The sequence below is a fragment of the Rutidosis leptorrhynchoides genome, chromosome 7 (genome assembly GCF_046630445.1).
Source record: "Rutidosis leptorrhynchoides isolate AG116_Rl617_1_P2 chromosome 7, CSIRO_AGI_Rlap_v1, whole genome shotgun sequence".
NCBI classification, from domain to species: domain Eukaryota; kingdom Viridiplantae; phylum Streptophyta; class Magnoliopsida; order Asterales; family Asteraceae; genus Rutidosis; species Rutidosis leptorrhynchoides.
Window position 1 is genome coordinate 24,020,983 of NC_092339.1, and position 16,867 is coordinate 24,037,849.

Consider the following 16,867-nt stretch of genomic DNA (forward strand, 5'->3'; position numbering starts at 1 on the left):
AAAAGAAGAACTCTGTCTCCTTCTTTAAATTCTTTTGAACTTCTGATTCTTTTATCATGCCATTTCTTCGTTCTTTCTTTATAGATTAACGAATTTTCGTATGCTTCATGTCTTAATTCTTCTAATTCGTTTAGTTGACTTAATCGTAGACGTCCGGCTTCATGTAAATCAAGATTACATGTCTTCAAAGCCCAAAATGCTTTGTGTTCAATTTCTACTGGAAGATGACATGCTTTTCCATAAACAAGTCTAAAAGGTGTGGTTCCAATTGGAGTTTTGTAGGCTGTTCTAAAAGCCCAGAGTGCATCCTCCAATTTAATGGACCATTCCTTCGGATTTGATCCTACGGTTTTCTCTAGAATACGTTTTAAAGCTCGGTTGGTATTTTCAACTTGTCCACTTGTTTGTGGATGATATGCGGTGGAGATTTTATGAGTTACTCCATATCTTTTAAGAACTTTCTCAAGTTGATTATTACAGAAATGAGTACCCCGATCACTTATTAAAGCTTTCGGTGTTCCAAACCTTGCAAAAAGACGTTTTAAAAAGTTGACTACAACTCGTGCATCGTTAGTTGGGAGAGCTTGTGCTTCCGCCCATTTAGATACATAGTCAATGGCTACGAGTATATATAGATTATTATGAGATTTTGGAAATGGACCCATAAAGTCAATACCCCAAATGTCAAATACTTCACATACTTGGATGACATTTTGTGGCATTTCATCACGTTGACTTATTTTTCCGGCCCTTTGACATGCATCACAGGATTTGCAAAGAAGGTGTGCGTCTTTGTAAATTGTAGGCCAATAGAATCCAGCTTCATAAACTTTTCTTGCTGTTAGTTGAGGCCCATAATGCCCTCCTGTTGGTCCTGTGTGACAATGGTTTAAAATTTTACTAGCTTCATCTCCAAATACACATCGGCGTATTATTCCATTGGGACAACTTTTAAACAGATGTGGATCTTCCCAGAAATAGTGTTTTATATCACTGAAGAATTTCTTTCGTCTTTGGTACGATAATCCTTTTTCAAGGAATCCACAAACTAAGTAGTTTGCATAGTCTGCAAACCATGGGATTTCTTTATAATCTATCTTCAATAGATATTCATCAGGAAAGTTGTCTTGTATGGCTGATTCATTTAGAACTTCTAATTCGGGATTTTCAAGACGAGAAAGATGATCAGCGGCGAGATTTTCTGCTCCTCTTTTATCTCGGATTTCAATATCAAACTCTTGTAAGAGTAAGATCCAACGGATTAATCTTGGTTTAGCATCTTGTTTTGAAAATAGGTATCTAAGAGCAGAATGGTCTGTATAGACCACCGTTTTTGCTAGAACGAGATATGATCGAAATTTGTCAAAAGCAAAGACAATAGCAAGGAGTTCTTTTTCAGTAGTTGTATAGTTCGTTTGTGCTCCTTGTAACGTCTTACTAGCATAATATATAGGTTGAAATCGTTTTTCAATCCTTTGTCCTAAAACGGCTCCCATTGCAAAATCACTTGCATCGCACATTAGTTCAAATGGTAGATTCCAATTTGGTGTTATCATGATTGGTGCATTAGTGAGTTTTTCTTTAAGAATATTAAAAGATTTGATACACTCATCTGAAAAGATGAATGGCGCATCCTTTTCTAGGAGTTTATTCATAGGAGTGGCAATTTTAGAAAAATCTTTTATGAAACGTCGGTAAAAACCGGCATGCCCTAGAAAACTCCTAACTCCTCTAACATTGGTGGGATGTGGAAGTTTAGCAATTACATCTACTTTAGCTCTATCCACTTCAATTCCTTCTTTTGAAATTTTATGTCCAAGAACGATGCCTTCTTTAACCATGAAATGGCATTTCTCCCAATTAAGTACTAGATTTGATTTTTCGCATCTAATTAGCATTCGTTCCAGATTAACTAGACATGATTTAAATGTATCACCGAAGACTGAAAAGTCATCCATGAATACTTCCATGCATTCTTCTATCATGTCGTGAAAAATCGCCATCATACACCTTTGAAAGGTTGCAGGGGCGTTACAAAGTCCAAATGGCATGCGTTTGTAAGCAAAAGTACCATAAGGGCACGTGAATGTGGTTTTCTCTTGGTCTTCGGGTGCTATTGGAATTTGAAAATATCCGGAAAATCCATCTAGAAAACAATAGTAACTATTTTCGGCTAATCTTTCCAACATTTGATCTATGAAAGGTAAGGGAAAGTGATCTTTTCTGGTGGCGTCATTTAATTTTCTATAATCAATACATACACGCCATCCTGTTACAGTCCTAGTAGGAATAAGCTCATTTTTCTCATTTGTAATGACAGTCATGCCACCCTTCTTAGGCACGCATTGAACTGGGCTTACCCATGGACTATCAGAAATTGGATATATCAAACCTGCATCTAGCAGTTTAATAATCTCTTTCTTAACTACATCTTGCATATTAGGATTTAGTCTTCGTTGGCGTTGCACATACGTTTTATGACCTTCTTCCATAAGGATTTTATGTGTGCAATACGAAGGACTTATTCCTTTAATATCATGAATCTTCCATGCAATGGCTGGTTTATGAGCTTTCAACACAGAAATGAGTTGTGATTTCTCATTTTCAGTAAGAGAAGACGATATTATTACAGGTAATTCAGATTCACCATGTAAATAAGCGTATTCCAAATGGTTTGGAAGTGGCTTTAACTCTAATTTTGGAGGTTCTTCTATCGATGATTTATATCGATATCTGTCTTCTTCTTTTAGCATTTGAATTTCTTCTGTTGTTGGTTCATATCCATTAGCTATAAGTGTAGCTAACATTTCAGCTTCATCAATTGGTTCATTACCTTCTCCTAAAGAACATTCTCCTGTTCCTTGTAATTCTGGAAATTCTTCTAATAATTCTGCATGTGCATCTATAGTTTGAATATAATAACATGTATCATCTGCAGATTGTGGTTGTTGCATTGCTCTATCAACTGAAAAGGTAACACTCTCATCCTCTATACTTAGGGTCAGTTTCTTACCGAACACGTCTATCATTGCTTTAGCCGTGTTTCAGAATGGTCTTCCTAATATGAGAGGAACTTGAGAATCTTCTTCCATGTCCAAAACAACAAAATCTACTGGAAATACTAAAGTACCAACTTTAACTAGCATGTTCTCCATTATCCCTCTAGGATATTTTATTGATCTATCGGCTAGTTGTATGCTTATTCTGGTTGGTTTCAATTCTCCAAGGTCTAGTTTAGCGTATAGTGAATACGGCATTAGATTTATACTAGCACCTAAGTCTGCCAATGCTTCTATTGAACTAAGACTACCCAGAAAACATGGAATTGTGAAACTTCCTGGATCAGATAGTTTTTCTGGTATCTTATTCAACAGCACTGCTGAACAATTAGCATTCATAGTAACAGCCGAGAGTTCTTCCATTTTCTTTCTATTTGAGATTAGATCTTTCAAGAATTTAGCATACCTTGGCATTCCTGAAATCACATCAATGAAAGGAAGATTTACATTTATCTGTTTAAACATATCCAAGAATTTGGATTGCTCGGCTTCAAGTTTCTCTTTTTTCATTTTACTCGGGTAAGGAAGTGGTGGTTGGTATGGTTTAACATAAGGTTTATCCTTAACTGTGTTATCTTTATTAACCTTTTCAACTACCGGTTCTTTTTCCTTATCTTGATCAGGTTGTGGTTCTTGTGGAGTAGGAATAGTTTCATCAGAAGTTACAGGTATTTCAGGTGGTTTAAGTGTTGTACCACTTCTTGTGGTAATAGCTTTAGCTGTTTCATTCCGGGGGTTAGCATTTGTATTGCTAGGTAGACTTCCCGGTTTTCTTTCACCTATTAACCTTGCTAGGTTACTCACTTCTTGTTCCAGATTTTGAATAGAAGCTTGTTGATTTCTAAATGCTTGAGCATTTTGTTCATTGGTTTGTTTCTGAGATGTGAAAAACTGCGTTTGAGTTTCAACTAGCTTCGTCATCATATCTTCTAAATTCGGCTTTTTATCATCGGTTTGTTGCGGTGGTTTGTTTTGAAAATTCGGTCTTTGCTGATTGTAAGTATTGTTGGATACTTGTTGATTGCTAGGACCTTGTTGGTTGTTGTATGGAATATTTCGGTTATAATTCTGGTTTTGATTGTAAATCGGTCTTGGCGGTTGATAATTATTCTGATAATTATTTCCAGGCCTTTGGTTTATGTATGAAATATTCTCTCTTTGTTCCATTGTTAATTCAATACTGAGACAATCTTTTGTCAAATGTGGTCCTCCACACTGCTCACAACTAATTCGTATAGCATGAATATCTTTAGTCATCTTTTCCATTCGTCTCTCGAAAGCATCTATCTTTGCGGAAATGGAATCTAAGTCATGGCTAGAATCGGCTCTAGCTGCTTTAGATGATCTAATGATATCTTTTTCTTGGTGCCACTCATGCGAGTGGGAAGCAGTATTATCAATAATTTTGTAAGCATCAGTTTCGGTTTTCTTCATAATAGAACCACCAGCTGCTATATCTATGTCTTTTCTTGTAGTGATGTCGCATCCTCGGTAAAATATTTGTACTATTTGACAGGTGTCTAAACCATGTTGCGGACATCCTCTTAATAACTTTCCATATCTTGTCCACGCCTCATATAGAGTTTCATTTGGCTTCTGTGTGAACGTAACAATTTCTGCTTGAAGTCTTACGGCTTTAGATGCAGGAAAGAATTGTTTAAGAAATTTGTCAATTAAAACATCCCATGTATCAATCGCCCCTTCAGGTAACGATTCCAACCAATCTTTGGCTTCTCCCTTTAAAGTCCAGGGAAATAACATGAGATATATCTGTTCATCCTCCACTTCTCGTATTTTAAATAGTGTGCAGATCCTATTAAAGGTACGTAGATGTTCATTTGGATCTTCCTTCGGCGCACCACTAAATTGGCATTGATTAGTCACCATGTGTAGAATTTGTCCTTTGATTTCATAATCTGGCGCATTAATGTCTGGATGAGTAATTGCGTGACCTTGGCCAGTGCGTTTAGCTCTCATTCGGTCTTCCATACTTAAAGGTTCCAGATTCTCCATAATTGAATTTGTTGAATCGGTATCACTAGATGATTCTGATTTAATGGTTCGTTCCTCAACAATCTCTGTTTGAATGATTGGTGGTTCCGGAGGAAAGTTTAATGGTTCAGGATCTACGAACCGTTCCTGAATATTTTCCGGATTCTCAATTGTGAGGTTGGGTTCAAAAAATGGATTATCGGAAATTTGAACTGAAGTACTTGGTCGACTGGATGACGATTCTAAAGAAAAATCAACGGCGGTTATATTTGTTAAACGATGTCTTGATCGAGTTACAGGTGGTGAATGTACAAAAGGTGATGAACGTCTTGCTCGGTGCATTCACTGAATATCCTATTAGTTTTAAAAAGGAAAGAAAAATTATAATAAGTTATCCAATCAATAGACTTTTCTGATTTTGCCCACGTTTCGAATAGCCAAAAGATGCAGCAGAGGGGCAGGATTCGTTTGGTCTCAATATAATTGAGGACTGTTTGGCTCCAATAACCCGGTCCACGTACAAATCCAACTATTACTACGAACCAGAAAATTTTGATGTCTATTAATTTAATCACTTAAAATAAATTTTCGTTATTTTAAGAAATTTAGATAAGAAGTAGAATAAAAATCTATGTCCTAAAAACTAGAATGGCGAGAAATAAGAGAGAAAAAGAGTTCGTCGAAAAAGGTCGAAAAAGAAAAAAAAATGGTTGAAAAATAAAAGGTGACGGAAAAATAAAAGAAACTTATAAAAACTTAAAAATACTTGACTAACCTAACCTTATTACTACAACTAACTTAAAATTATAATCGCAAATTGAGATTACTAATTGGAATAATAATTGATACATAGTAAAAGGTGTCTAAAAATATTAAAGCTTTACAGGAAAAACTAAATCCCAAATGGAAATAACTTAAAAAGAAACTAAAACTTAAAAAGGTGTCGCAAAATTCTAAAGCACCTAAATCTTAGTCTAAAGAAAAAGCACTTAAGGAGTTTTACGGCAAAGCCTAAAAATCTAGGAGTAAAAATAACTATAGCAAAAACTAAGTTTAAAATTAAATATGAGCTAAAAATACAAATATTACGCTACAACGATTAAAAAGGTACAAAATATAAAAATATACAAAAAGTTGTAAAAAGTACAATTTTTATAAAAATATTATTTTTATATTATTTATTTAATAAAACTATTAATTTTACAATTTAATAAAAACTAATTAAAACTAAATACAACAAATTAAATAAAAAGTAAAAATAAAACTAAAACTAAAACTAATAATAATAATAATAATAATTAGGTTTAATAATTAATATTAATAATAATCCGTAATTAATGCTCGATTAGGGCTTCCTGTGCGCGTGTCAGAGAAGCTCCGCGAGTTGCGGTGATTAAAGAAGAAAACCCCGCGAGTCGCGGGGTTCAGAATTTGAGCTGACAGATTTATCTTTTTACGCGTTTTTTTTTTTTTTTTTTTTATTATTTTCTGTTTTCTGTTTTTTAAATAAATAAAAGATTTTAAAATAAAACTTATATTTTTATAAACTAAAATAGAAATAAAGAAACTTATAAAACTTAAATATTTAACAAAATCTTAAAAATACTAATATTTTTGTTTTTTCTTTTTATATTTTCGATTATTTAAAACGTATTTTTACAAAAACGACTTTTAATAAAAGTAACTAAAAATCTTTCTTTTTTTTATATATATTAGCGTTGCGCTTCCGGCTTTTATGTTATTTCCCCGGCAGCGGCGCCAAAAATACTTGGAGTGAAGCGAGGTGTATATAAAATAGCTTATATTTTACTAGGAAAAACTATTAAATACGATACAATTTTACACAAGATATTTATTTATTTATAGAATGGATATACTTAAACCTTGCTACAACACTTATAGGCAGTGTACCTAATCGTACAGTAGTGTAGTTTTTAGTAAGTCCGGTTCGTTCCACAGGGAAATCTTTAAACAAAGCTCAACGCTATATTAGTTTACTTTTATAAAAATACAAACATATATATAAGTAATATTATTATTATAAAGGGGGGTTTTTACCGTTTAATGACCGGTTTGTCGATTTTAAAACTTTAGTCGCAGTTAAAACCTAATGTAAAATATAAAATAAATACAAGACTTAAATTAAAGCGTAAAGTAAATAACGATAATGAAATTGTGAATAAAAATGCGATAAAATAAACTTGCGATAATTAAAAAGTACGATAATTAAAAGTGCGATTAAATAAAATAACAATAAATAAAAGTGCGATAATTAGAAGTGCAATTAAATATAAAATAAAGGAAATTAAATATGAAATAAAAGAATTATGCTTATTTAAACTTCCGTAATCATGATGTTTGACGTGTTGATTTTAGTTTTATGCCCATGGGTTAATTGTCCTTTGTCCTGGATTATTCAATATGTCCGTCTGGTTTTTGTCCATAACAGTCCATCAGTCATAAATATAAATTGCAAGTGTCCTTGTCAAATTATTATTATACCCGAAGTTAAATATTCCAACTAATTGGGGATTCGAATTGTAACAAGGTTTTAATACTTTGTTTAATGAATACACCAGGTTATCGACTGCGTGTAAACCAAGGTTTTACTACTTTGTTAACAATTACACCAATTACCCTTGAATGTAATTTCACCCCTGTTTTAATTATTCTAGTGGCTATTAATCCATTCCCGTGTCCGGTTAAATGAACGATTATTCGTACATATAAATACCCCGCCCATCGTGTCCGATCGAGTGTATATGGTAATTTATAGGGACGCCCAATTGTAAATCTTTATATTAACATTAACAAACTTTCATTTAGTTAAACAAATATAAAGCCCATTAATAGCTCATAGTCTAATTTCCACAAGTGTCGTTCTTTTGTCCAAACCCCAATTATGGTACAAAGCCCAATTACCCAATTTTAGTAATTAGCCCAACATCATGATTACTTCGTTTTAAATAAGCATAATAATAACTTAGCTACGAGACATTAATATAAAAAGGTTGAACATAACTTACAATGATTAAAAATAGCGTAGCGTTACACGGACAGAATTTCGACTTACACCCTTACAACATTCGCTAACATACCCTTATTATTAGGATTTAAAATTAAAATTAAAATTAAAATATAAATTATATATATATTACGTATATATTGAGAGAGAGATTGAGAAATAAGATATGAAATTTGATCAGAATTCGGTTGGCTTTATAGCCAGAGTTGAAAATTGGGGCTCCGCGACTCGCGGCAAAATGCCCTTAAAACTCCGCGAGTCGCGGAGAGGTATTTACAGCTCACACCCTTGGAGTTTCTTGCTGCCGACGGTTTTTAATATATATATATATAATATATATATAATTAATATAATTAATTATATATTATATTATATTTATATACATAGTTAACTTGTAATTTTTAGTCCGTTGCGTCGAGCGTTAAGAGTTGACTCTGGTCCTGGTTCCGGATTTTCGAACGTCCTCGCGTACAATTTAATATCTTGTACTTTGCGTTTTGAATCTTGTACTTCTGTAATTTCGAGACGTTTCTTATCAATAATTGGAACCTTTTTGATTGTCTTTTGTTCTTTTGAGCTTTTTGGTCGTTTGCGTCTTCAATTCGTCGAATCTGTCTTTTGTCTTCACCTTTTATTATTTAAACGAATATCACTTGTAAATAGAACAATTGCAACTAAAAGCTTGTCTTTCTTGAGGAATAATGCTATGAAATATATGTTCGTTTTTAGCATTATCAGGCATAAAACTAAAATCAACACGTCGAACATCATGATTACGGAAGTTTAAATAAGCATAATTCTTTTATTTCATATTTAATTTCCTTTATTTTATATTTAATTGCACTTCTAATTATCGCATTTTTATTGTTATTGTATTGCACTTTTAATTATCGTACTTTTTAATTATCGCAAGTTTATTTTATCGCACTTTTATTATTCACAATTTCATTATCGTTATTTACTGTATGCTTTAATTTAAGTCTTGTATTTATTTTTAATATTTTACATTTGATTTTAACTGCGACTAAAGTTTTAAAATCGACAAACCGGTCATTAAACGGTAAAAACCCCCCTTTTATATAATAATAATACTACTACTTTATAGATATATATTTTTCTATTTTTCTATTTTGTGTGCGTTAAACTTCTCTAGCTTTCCCTGTGGAACGAACCGGACTTACTAAAAACTATACTATAATACGATTAGGTACACTGCCTATAAGTGTTGTAGCAAGGTTTAAGTATATCCACTCGATAAATAAATAAATAACTTGTGTAAAATTGTAGCATATTTAATAGTATTTCGTACTAAAAATAATACTATTTCGTACCCCATCCCTACAACATCAAGTATTTTTGGCGCCGCTGCCGGGGACACGCCGAAGCGAAACGCCACATAAAAGTTTTTTTTTTTAAGTTTTTTTTAGTTCTTGTAAAAAAAAAAAAAAAAAAAAAAAGTGTTGGTGTCCCAATCACAATTTCACCCACTTGACAAACGAGAATATTTATCTCCCATTCTTCAAATTTCTTTGCCTTTTGATAATTAAAAGCATTCTCAATTAATCATTGAGCCACCCACTTCCATTTTCTTCAGCCCACAAACGGACCTCTTCAACCCAAGTGGCGTAGCTACTTGTGTGGCACTGGGGTCAATTGACCCCATTCATTTCACTCGAAAGTCATTACATATGTATGTAAGTAATGTATACAGAATGTGACTATGAGCACGTGACCCCTTCCCACACTTAATTTATATTTGTAAAAAAAAAAAATTAAAAAAAAAAATTATATTTTTAAGATTGTCTATAAAAAAAAAATATATTTTAAGTTTTATTACCTTTAGTTTTTTTTTTTAGACTATAGTCACAACTTTTAGTATTAAATTTAGTTTTTTTTTGCCGTAGTTATTTTTATACTACCAGATTTTTAGGCTTTGCCGTAAAATCCCTTAAGTGCTTAATCCTTAGTCTAAGTTTTAGGTGCCTTAAAATTTTGCGATGCTATTTTTCGTGCTATTTTCTTATTTTTCGACGCCGTTTACCTATGTATCAATTACAATTCCAATTAGTGATCTCCATTTGTAGTTTTAATTTTAAGATAGTGATAGTAATAAGGTTGGATTAGTCGAGTGTTTTTAAGTTTTATAAGTTATTTTTTTTTCCTATTTTTCGACGCCTTTTATTTTTCTACCTTTTTCATTTTTCGACACTTTTCGACGCGCAATCTATTTCTTCCTTATTTCTCGTCATTCTAGTTATAGGACATAGATTTTTTTCTACTTCTTCTCTAAATTTCTTAAAATTACGAAAATTTATTTTAAGTGGTTAAATTGATAGACATCAAAATTTTCTGGTTCGTAGTAATAGTTGGATTTGTACGTGGACCGGGTTATTGGAGCTAAACAGTCCTCAATTATATTAAGACCAAACGAATCCTGCCCCTCTGCTGCATCTTTTGGCTATTCGAAACGTGGGCAAAATCAGAAAAGTCTATTAATTGGATAGCTTATATAAGTTTTTCTTATTATTTTTATAACTAATAGGATATCCTGTGAATGCACCGAGCAAGACGTTCACCACCTTTTGTACGTTCACCACCTGTAACTAGATCAAGATATTTAGCAAATATAACCGCCGTTGATTTTTCTTTAGAATCGTCATCCAGTCGACCAAGTACTTCAGTTCAAATTTCCGATAATCCATTTTTTGAACCCAACCTCACAATTGAGAATCCAGAGAATATTCAGGAACGGTTCGTAGATCCTGAACCATTAAACTTTCCTCCGGAACCACCAATCATTCAAACAGAGATTGTTGAGGAACGAACCATTAAATCAGAATCATCTAGTGATACCGATTCAACAAATTCAATTATGGAGAATCTGGAACCTTTAAGTATGGAAGACCGAATGAGAGCTAAACGCACTGGCCAAGGTCACGCAATTACTCATCCAGACATTAATGCACCAGATTATGAAATCAAAGGACAAATTCTACACATGGTGACTAATCAATGCCAATTTAGTGGTGCGCCGAAGGAAGATCCAAATGAACATCTACGTACCTTTAATAGGATCTGCACACTATTTAAAATCCGAGAAGTGGAGGATGAACAGATATATCTCATGTTATTTCCCTGGACTTTAAAGGGAGAAGCCAAAGATTGGTTGGAATCGTTACCTGAAGGGGCGATCGATACATGGGACGTATTAGTTGAAAATTTTCTTAAACAATTTTTTCCGGCATCTAAAGCCGTAAGACTTCAAGCAGAAATTGTTACGTTCACACAGAAGCCAAATGAAACTCTATATGAGGCGTGGACAAGATATGGAAAGTTGTTAAGAGGATGTCCGCAACATGGTTTAGACACCTGTCAAATAGTACAAATATTCTACCAAGGATGCGACATCACTACAAGGAAAGACATAGATATAGCAGCTGGTGGTTCTATTATGAAGAAAACCGAAACTGATGCTTACAAAATTATTGATAACACTGCTTCCCACTCACATGAGTGGCACCAAGAAAAAGATATCATTAGATCATCTAATGCAGCTAGAGCCGATTCTAGCCATGACTTAGATTCCATTTCCGCAAAGATAGATGCTGTGGAGAGACAAATGGAAAAGATGACTAAGGATATTCACTCAATACGAATTAGTTTTGAGCAGTGTGGAGGACCACATTTGACAAAAGATTGTCTCAGTATTGAATTAACAATGGAACAAAGAGAGAATATTTCATACATAAACCAAAGGCCTGGAAATAATTATCAGAATAATTATCAACCGCCAAGACCTATTTACAATCAAAATCAGAATTATAACCGAAATATTCCATACAACAACCAACAAGGTCCTAGCAATCAACAAGTATCCAATAATACTTACAATCAGCAAAGACCAAATTTTCAAAACAAACCACCACAACAAACCGATGATAAAAAGCCAAATTTAGAAGATATGATGACGAAGCTAGTTGAAACTCAAACGCAGTTTTTCACATCTCAGAAACAAACCAATGAACAAAATGCTCAAGCATTTAGAAATCAACAAGCTTCTATTCAAAATCTGGAACAAGAAGTAAGTAACCTAGCAAGGTTAATAGGTAAAAGAAAACCGGGAAGTCTACCTAGTGATACAAATGCTAACCCCCAAAATGAAACAGCTAAAACCATTACCACAAGAAGTGGTACAACACTTAAACCACCTGAAATACCTGTAACTTCTGATGAAACTATTCCTACTCCACAAGAACCACAACCTGATCAAGATAAGGAAAAAGAACCGGTAGTTGAAAAGGTTAATGAAGATAACAAAGTTAAGGATAAACCTTATGTTAAACCATACCAACCACCACTTCCTTACCCGAGTAAAATGAAGAAAGAAAAACTTGAAGCCGAGCAATCCAAATTCTTGGATATGTTTAAACAGATAAATGTAAATCTTCCTTTCATTGATGTGATTTCAGGAATGCCTAGATATGCTAAATTCTTGAAAGATCTGATCACGAATAGAAAGAAAATGGAAGAACTCTCGGCTGTTACTATGAATGCTAATTGTTCAGCAGTACTGTTGAATAAGATACCAGTAAAACTATCTGATCCAGGAAGTTTCACAATTCCATGTTTTCTGGGTAGTCTTAGTTCAATAGAAGCATTAGCAGACTTAGGTGCTAGTATAAATCTAATGCCGTATTCACTATACGCTAAACTAGACCTTGGAGAATTGAAACCAACCAGAATAAGCATACAACTAGCCGATAGATCAATAAAATATCCTAGAGGGATAATGGAGAACATGCTAGTTAAAGTTGGTAATTTAGTATTTCCAGTAGATTTTGTTGTTTTGGACATGGAAGAAGATTCTCAAGTTCCTCTCATATTAGGAAGACCATTCTTAAACACGGCTAAAGCAATGATAGACGTGTTCGGTAAGAAACTGACCCTAAGTATAGAGGATGAGAGTGTTACCTTTTCAGTTGATAGAGCAATGCAACAACCACAATCTGCAGATGATACATGTTATTATATTCAAACTATAGATGCACATGCAGAATTATTAGAAGAATTTCCAGAATTACAAGGAACAGGAGAATGTTCTTTAGGAGAAGGTAATGAACCAATTGATGAAGCTGAAATGTTAGCTACACTTATAGCTAATGGATATGAACCAACAACAGAAGAAATTCAAATGCTAAAAGAAGAAGACAGATATCGATACAAATCATCGATAGAAGAACTTCCGAAATTAGAGTTAAAGCCACTTCCAAACCATTTGGAATACGCTTATTTACATGGTGAATCTGAATTACCTGTAATAATATCGTCTTCTCTTACTGAAAATGAGAAATCACAACTCATTTCTGTGTTGAAAGCCCATAAACCAGCCATTGCATGGAAGATTCATGATATTAAAGGAATAAGTCCTTCATATTGCACACATAAAATCCTTATGGAAGAAGGTCATAAAACGTATGTGCAACGCCAACGAAGACTAAATCCAAATATGCAAGATGTTGTTAAGAAAGAAATTATTAAACTGCTAGATGCAGGTTTAATTTATCCAATTTCTGATAGTCCATGGGTAAGCCCAGTTCAATGCGTGCCTAAGAAGGGTGGCATGACTGTCATTACAAATGAGAAAAATGAGCTTATTCCTACTAGGACTGTAACAGGATGGCGTGTATGTATTGATTATAGAAAATTAAATGACGCCACCAGAAAAGATCACTTTCCCTTACCTTTCATAGATCAAATGTTGGAAAGATTAGCCGAAAATAGTTACTATTGTTTTCTAGATGGATTTTCCGGATATTTTCAAATTCCAATAGCACCCGAAGATCAAGAGAAAACCACATTTACGTGCCCTTATGGTACTTTTGCTTACAAACGCATGCCATTTGGACTTTGCAACGCCCCTGCAACCTTTCAAAGGTGTATGATGGCGATTTTTCACGACATGATAGAAGAATGCATGGAAGTTTTCATGGATGACTTTTCAGTCTTCGGTGATACATTTGAATCATGTCTAGTTAATCTTGAACGAATGCTTCTTAGATGCGAACAATCAAATCTAGTACTTAATTGGGAGAAATGCCATTTCATGGTTAAAGAAGGCATCGTTCTTGGACATAAAATTTCAAAAGAAGGAATTGAAGTGGATAGAGCTAAAGTAGATGTAATTGCTAAACTTCCACATCCCACAAATGTTAGAGGAGTTAGGAGTTTTCTAGGGCATGCCGGTTTTTACCGACGTTTCATAAAAGATTTTTCTAAAATTGCCACTCCTATGAATAAACTCCTAGAAAAGGATGCGCCATTCATCTTTTCAGATGAGTGTATCAAATCTTTTAATATTCTTAAAGAAAAACTCACTAATGCGCCGATCATGATAACACCAAATTGGAATCTACCATTTGAACTAATGTGCGATGCAAGTGATTTTGCAATGGGAGCCGTTTTAGGACAAAGGATTGAAAAACGATTTCAACCTATATATTATGCTAGTAAGACATTACAAGGAGCACAGACGAATTACACAACTACTGAAAAAGAACTCCTTGCTATTGTCTTTGCTTTTGACAAATTTCGTTCATATCTCGTTCTATCAAAAACGGTGGTCTATACCGACCATTCTGCTCTTAGATACCTATTTTCAAAACAAGATGCTAAACCAAGATTAATCCATTGGATCTTACTCTTACAAGAGTTTGATATTGAAATCCGAGATAAAAGAGGAGCAGAAAATCTCGCCGCTGATCATCTTTCTCGTCTTGAAAATCCTGAGTTAGAAGTTCTAAATGAATCAGCCATACAAGACAACTTTCCTGATGAATATCTATTGAAGATAGATTATAAAGAAATCCCATAGTTTGCAGACTATGCAAATTATTTAGTATGTGGATTCCTTGAAAAAGGATTATCGTACCAAAGACGAAAGAAATTCTTCAGTGATATAAAACACTATTTTTGGGAAGATCCACATCTGTTTAAAAGTTGTCCCGATGGAATAATACGCCGATGTGTATTTGGAGATGAAGCTAGTAAAATATTAAACCATTGTCACACAGGACCAACAGGAGGGCATTATGGGCCTCAACTAACAGCAAGAAAAGTTTATGATGCTGGATTCTATTGGCCTACAATTTACAAAGACGCACACCTTCTTTGCAAATCCTGTGATGCATGTCAAAGGGCCGGAAAAATAAGTCAACGTGATGAAATGCCACAAAATGTCATCCAAGTATGTGAAGTATTTGACATTTGGGGTATTGACTTTATGGGTCCATTTCCAAAATCTCATAATAATCTATATATACTCGTAGCTATTGATTATGTATCTAAATGGGCGGAAGCACAAGCTCTCCCAACTAACGATGCACGAGTTGTAGTCAACTTTTTAAAACGTCTTTTTGCAAGGTTTGGAACACCGAAAGCTTTAATAAGTGATCGGGGTACTCATTTCTGTAATAATCAACTTGAGAAAGTTCTTAAAAGATATGGAGTAACTCATAAAATCTCCACCGCATATCATCCACAAACAAGTGGACAAGTTGAAAATACCAACCGAGCTTTAAAACGTATTCTAGAGAAAACCGTAGGATCAAATCCAAAGGAATGGTCCATTAAATTGGAGGATGCACTCTGGGCTTTTAGAACAGCCTACAAAACTCCAATTGGAACCACACCTTTTAGACTTGTTTATGGAAAAGCATGTCATCTTCCAGTAGAAATTGAACACAAAGCATTTTGGGCTTTGAAAACATGTAATCTTGATTTACATGAAGCTGGACGTCTACGATTAAGTCAACTAAACGAATTAGAAGAATTAAGACATGAAGCATACGAAAATTCGTTAATCTATAAGGAAAGAACGAAGAAATGGCATGATAAAAGAATCAGAAGTTCAAAAGAATTTAAAAAAGGAGACAGAGTTCTTCTTTTCAATTCACGATTCAAGCTATTTCCTGGAAAATTGAAATCAAGATGGTCTGGACCATTCATAGTCAAAAGAGTTTTCCCATACGGAACGATAGAATTAATAAATTCAAATGGGATTGAATTTAAAGTTAATGGACACAGAGTTAAACACTACATAGATAGTCCGATGGAAGTCGACAATGAAGTTAATCACAATTTCGATACCACAGCTAACTAAGTGTGGGGAGAATCAAGTCTTTAAAGGATAATATGTATTTCTGTTAGAGTTAGATTGTCTGTTTTCATGTAGTTCTCGAAAATGGAACCCAAATGGTCTTTCCCTAGCAGACCCTAAAGAACTAGTCTTCTCCCCCCATTCTGAATTTTTATTTTTTTTAGGTTTTTACAAAATGAAGACTGCCTGTGAACTAAACCATGGTCTAATGCTACACGCTTTGATCACTAAACGTAATAATGACATACTCCCGAGTGAATTAGTATCAGTAATCAGAGAAAGAATGGACGGAGTTAGAAAAGAATCCAGATGTGAAGATAATAAGTTACAATTTGGTAAAGGAAAATCAAAATCCGCAGCGAAAAGAAGAGCACGACACCTAGAACGATGTCACAAATGCGGAAAATGGTCACATGGAGGTAAATGTTCAAATAATCAAACCTATTCAAATACCGAATTTGTTACTTTATGCAGAGACGGACCGTTTATATGTTTAGAAGAAAAGACACTGAATGCTCGAGGTTACGCCTATGTAGCTATGGAAAACCAATTAAACCGACTATCTTATGAATGGGATAGATCATATAACTAAGAATACTATCTCACAGGTAAGTCTGTACAGTTTTTATTTTTTAT